The sequence below is a fragment of the Coffea eugenioides genome, unplaced genomic scaffold (assembly GCF_003713205.1).
Source record: "Coffea eugenioides isolate CCC68of unplaced genomic scaffold, Ceug_1.0 ScVebR1_1459;HRSCAF=2309, whole genome shotgun sequence".
NCBI classification, from domain to species: domain Eukaryota; kingdom Viridiplantae; phylum Streptophyta; class Magnoliopsida; order Gentianales; family Rubiaceae; genus Coffea; species Coffea eugenioides.
The window spans coordinates 1-6,291 of NW_020861862.1; positions in this window are offsets into that span (position 1 = coordinate 1).

Below are 6,291 nucleotides of genomic sequence, written 5' to 3' on the forward strand. Positions count from 1 at the left end.
ACAAGGTGACACTTGTCACTCTTTAAGCTTGAGATTATCTTCTTGTCTCTCCAAGACAAATATCTTAACACCTTGTACAATAATATAACTTAATACAAAATTCCAACAAGTTGTCAAAAATATAATGCATTTACCGCACTTGCGGGTCCCACGTCCAAAATACACTTTTAATTTCTCAAAAACAAACCGATACTAGAAAAATCATTTTCAAACTATCTTTGCTCATAAACTTTATCTGGGGAATTTTTCTAATAAAGAAAATGTAGAAAAGCGGGCAAGTAAAAAAATAAACCCTAGAAAATTAAAAAAATTTCCGGGTTCTCAAACTCATTTTTTTTCGGGGCGTCACAATCTCCTCTCCTTAAAAGAATGTCGTCCTCGACATTCCCTCTTGTACCAATCAAGTCAAGACATCTCGCACAAATCTCTCAAGAGTTAAATCAAACCCACAGTCCGGCATCCTAAACTTCAAGCCTAGGATACACTACAGAGATCTGAAGCCTAAGCTCTGATACCACTTGTGACAGCCCCACCTCCCCCTAAGGCGAACCAGAGGGTTCGGCGGGCCGCCTGCCCAGCTCTCGCCGGGACTCAGTCGTTCACTACAGTGCTCAATTAAATTACAATATAAAAATCAAATATACATCAACTGGTCCACAAATACACATCCGTCTCCAATAATTACATGTCACAAATGCAGCGGAAACTAATCCCAAATATACATAAAATAATTCCAAATCCAAAATTGTACAAAGTTTAGGCCATCCATACACGTGCACAAGTACTACAAGTCCTTCCTTCGCCTTGAGCCCTGTGGAGGGGAATAAAATATTTTTGGGGTGAGCTAGAAGCTCAGCGAGTAACCAGCAAAAAACATTAAGCAAATATATTTCACAATGTTGCATTTCGATAATTCCGATGATGTCATGATTCAGAGATCAAATGTCCGTTTAGTGCTCTCGTGAGCCGGTGAAATCATAGCACTTGAACACCCAACGCTCAAATATTTCATTTAACATTAACTCACGAACTCACGAAAGTGGGAGCAACATCGGTGCTCCAGATAACCATGAACATGAACCATAACAAGGTGGATACGTTGGTGTCCAGCACAAGACTTTCCCAGAACTCATTGAAGCCAAATCATGTCATGAATTCACATGCAAGCACGCATGATATGCAATCGAATAATTAATGCAAGAAACATTTCACAAGTACTTTGGAAATAGTTTAGGGTCACTCACCTCCACGGCTCAGAAACCATCCATCATGTATCATTGCCTTGCTCAAACCCAAGTCTTAGATCACAAACTCAATGCAAACAAATCCTTTAAAAGTTCGGACAGCACTTCCCCTAAATTTGCTAACTTTTCCAGCCATCATGGCTTCATTATTCTTCTCATTCAAACCCAAAGGTACACACACAACAACAAGTTCATCCAATAGCCATTCAGCAAGCTCCAAGAAGTGCAAAGACAAGTCAAGCTAGGAAAAAGTCCGGAAATGAAGGTTAAGCTCAAAACCAGAAAAACAGTTTTGACGTCATTTTGCGGTAATGGTACCAAATGCGCTACGATTGTCGGATGAAGGTGCAAGATACACCGTTTCGAAGCTAGGAGATAGGTCTACAACATTACAGAAGGTCACTCAACCCAGTTTTGAGTGAAAACAGGTCAAAAATGCAGAATACCAACCCAGAACCGTAATTGCAGGTTCCCAAATTGCACTATGCTGTAATGAATACAACTCAGTCTATACAGGTCCAAATGCCGAAATTCCAAAGGCATATGTAAGCTAAGACATCCAGCTACATTTCATCAGAAGACCTCAACACCCAAATCCAAAAAAATTCCAGTCAAAACAACCCATTTACAGGCTCAGTTCGGCCATCCTGAAACCCAGAACAGCAATAGTAAATACGACATATCTCATTCTACACTACTCCAAATGCCCTGAAATTTTACAGGCACCCTTAAAACATCAATATCTACAACTTTCATGTTTTGAGCCAAGGCCAATTAGGCCTCTATCTAGGACCTAAAAATTCGGACAGAATGTTCATCACAAAACCCTCACTTTTCAATTTTTGGTCCAAAACAGAAATTGGTTGCAATTAATCACTTTTTCCACCTCCTAGAGTCATTAAACATCATTTTCAATCATCATACATGACCCCATAATCATATCCATATGAAAACAGAAAAATCCCCAAAAATAATAAATCTTCATCATTTTCAACCAAAATCAGGAAATCAACCATAAAATCACTTATTCAACCACCACCAATCACTAATTGAACATTATCAAGATCAAAGGAAAGGTTCCTTAGTCACTTACCTTACAAACCCAAGAAAAGACCCAACTTAGCACCTTTGCTTCTCAAACCACTTCACTACACACCTTAATACTACCAAGAGAAAGGTTTTTATGGAGCAAATCCAAGTTTAATCGGTTAAATTGTTTGATTGGAGCAAGAAATGAAAAAGTAAGATGAAAGCTTTCCTTTCTTTTCTCCTTGTGAAGCTCAGCCAAGATGATGAAGAATGAAGGTAATTTTGGATCAATTTGGTACTTATTTGGTAAAGGTAGTAAGATGGTCAAATGTCAAAGTCCAACCTTCAATAACAAGGTGACACTTGTCACTCTTTAAGCTTGAGATTATCTTCTTGTCTCTCCAAGACAAATATCTTAACACCTTGTAAAATAATATCACTTAATACAAAATTCCAACAAGTTGTCAAAAATATAATGCATTTACCGCACTTGCGGGTCCGACGTCCAAAATACGCTTTTAATTTCTCAAAAACTAATCGATACTAGAAAAATCATTTTAAAACTATTTTTGCTCATAAACTTTATCTGGGGAATTTTTATAATCAAGAAAATATAGAAAAGGCGGGCGTTAAAAAAATAAAACCTAGAAAATTAAAAAAATTTCCGGGTTCTCAAACTCATTTTTTTTCGGGGCGTCACAATCTCCTCTCCTTAAAAGAATGTCGTCCTCGACATTCCCTCTTGTACCAATCAAGTCAAGACATCTCGCACAAATCTCTCAAGAGTTAAATCAAACCCACAGTCCGGCATCCTAAACTTCAAGCCTAGGATACACTACAGAGATCTGAAGCCTAAGCTCTGATACCACTTGTGACAGCCCCACCTCCCCCTAAGGCGAACCAGAGGGTTCGGCGGGCCGCCTGCCCAGCTCTCGCCGGGACTCAGTCGTTCACTACAGTGCTCAATTAAATTACAATATAAAAATCAAATATACATCAACTGGTCCACAAATACACATCCGTCTCCAATAATTACATGTCACAAATGCAGCGGAAACTAATCCCAAATATACATAAAATAATTCCAAATCCAAAATTGTACAAAGTTTTAGGCCATCCATACACGGTGCACAAGTACTACAAGTCTTCCTTCGCCTTGAGCCCTGTGGAGGGGAATCAATATTTTTGGGGTGAGCTAGAAGCTCAGCGAGTAACCAGCAAAATCACTTAAGCAAATATATTTCACAATGTTGCATTTCGATGTTTGCGATGATGTCATGATTCAGATATGAAATGTACGTTTATTGCTCTCGTGAGCCAGTGAAATCATTGCACTTGAACACCCAACGCTCAAATAGATCATTTAACATTAACTCACGAACTCACGAAAGTGGGAGCAACATCGGTGCTCCAGATAACCATGAACATGAACCATAAACAGAGTGGAGACGTTGGTGTCCAGCACAAGACTTTCCCAGAACTCATTGAAGCAAAATCATGTCATGAATTCACATGCTAAGCACGCATGATATGCAATCGTAATAATTAATGCAAGAAACATTTCCACAAGTACTTTGGAAATAGTTTAGGGTCACTCAGCCTCCACGTGCTCAGAAACCAATCATCATGTAATCAATTGCCTTGCTCAAAACCCAAGTTTAGATCACAACTCAATCAAAACAAATCCTTTAAAGTTCGGACAGCACTTCCCCTAAATTTGCTAAACTTTTTCCAAGCCATCATGGCTTCAATTATTCTTCTATTCAAACCCAAAGGTACACACAACAAAGCAACAAGTTCACATCCAATAGCCATTCAGCAAGTCCAACGAAGTGCAAAGAACAAGTCAAAGCTAGGAAAAAGTCCGGAAAATGAAGGTTAAGCTCAAAACCAGAAAAACAGTTTTGACGTCATTTTGCGGTAATGGTACCAAATGCGCTACGATTGTCGGATGAAGGTGCAAGATACACCGTTTCGAAGCTAGGAGATAGGTCTACAACATTACAGAAGGTCACTCAACCCATTTTTGAGTGCAAACAGGTCAAAAATGCAGAATACCAACCCAGAACCGTAATTGCAGGTTCCCAAATTGCACTATGCTGTAATGAATACAACTCAGTCTATACAGGTCCAAATGCCGAAATTCCAAAGGCATATGTAAGCTAAGACATCCAGCTACATTTCATCAGAAGACCTCAACACCCAAATCCAAAAAAATTCCAGTCAAAACAACCCATTTACAGGCTCAGTTCGGCCATCCTGAAACCCAGAACAGCAATAGTAAATACGACATATCTCATTCTACACTACTCCAAATGCCCTGAAATTTTACAGGCACCCTTAAAACATCAATATCTACAACTTTCATGTTTTGATCCAAGGCCAATTCGGCCTCTATCTAGGACCTAAAAATTCGGACAGAATGTTCATCACAAAACCCTCACTTTTCAATTTTTGGTCCAAAACAGAAATTGGTTGCAATTAATCACTTTTTCCACCTCCTAGAGTCATTAAACATCATTTTCAATCATCATACATGACCCCATAATCATATCCATATGAAAACAGAAAAATCCCCAAAAATAATAAATCTTCATCATTTTCAACCAAAATCAGGAAATCAACCATAAAATCACTTATTCAACCACCACCAATCACTAATTGAACATTATCAAGATCAAAGGAAAGGTTCCTTAGTCACTTACCTTACAAACCCAAGAAAAGACCCAACTTAGCACCTTTGCTTCTCAAACCACTTCACTACACACCTTAATACTACCAAGAGAAAGGTTTTTATGGAGCAAATCCAAGTTTAATCGGTTAAATTGTTTGATTGGAGCAAGTAATGAAGAAGTAAGATGAAAGCTTTCCTTTCTTTTCTCCTTGTGAAGCTCAGCCAAGATGATGAAGAATGAAGGTAATTTTGGATCAATTTGGTACTTATTTGGTAAAGGTAGTAAGATGGTCAAATGTCAAAGTCCAACCTTCAATAACAAGGTGACACTTGTCACTCTTTAAGCTTGAGATTATCTTCTTGTCTCTCCAAGACAAATATCTTAACACCTTGTAAAATAATATCACTTAATACAAAATTCCAACAAGTTGTCAAAAATATAATGCATTTACCGCACTTGCGGGTCCGACGTCCAAAATACGCTTTTAATTTCTCAAAAACTAATCGATACTAGAAAAATCATTTTAAAACTATTTTTGCTCATAAAATTTATCTGGGGAATTTTTATAATCAAGAAAATGTAGAAAAGGCGGGCGTTAAAAAAATAAAACCTAGAAAATTAAAAAAATTTCCGGGTTCTCAAACTCATTTTTTTTCGGGGCGTCACAATCTCCTCTCCTTAAAAGAATGTCATCCTCGACATTCCCTCTTGTACCAATCAAGTCAAGACATCTCGCACAAATCTCTCAAGAGTTAAATCAAACCCACAGTCCGGCATCCTAAACTTCAAGCCTAGGATACACTACAGAGATCTGAAGCCTAAGCTCTGATACCACTTGTGACAGCCCCACCTCCCCCTAAGGCGAACCAGAGGGTTCGGCGGGCCGCCTGCCCAGCTCTCGCCGGGACTCAGTCGTTCACTACAGTGCTCAATTAAATTACAATATAAAAATCAAATATACATCAACTGGTCCACAAATACACATCCGTCTCCAATAATTACATGTCACAAATGCAGCGGAAACTAATCCCAAATATACATAAAATAATTCCAAATCCAAAATTGTACAAAGTTTAGGCCATCCATACACGTGCACAAGTACTACAAGTCCTTCCTTCGCCTTGAGCCCTGTGGAGGGGAATAAAATATTTTTGGGGTGAGCTAGAAGCTCAGCGAGTAACCAGCAAAAATCATTAAGCAAATATATTTCACAATGTTGCATTTCGATAATTCCGATGATGTCATGATTCAGAGATCAAATGTCCGTTTAGTGCTCTCGTGAGCCGGTGAAATCATAGCACTTGAACACCCAACGCTCAAATATTTCATTTAACATTAACTCA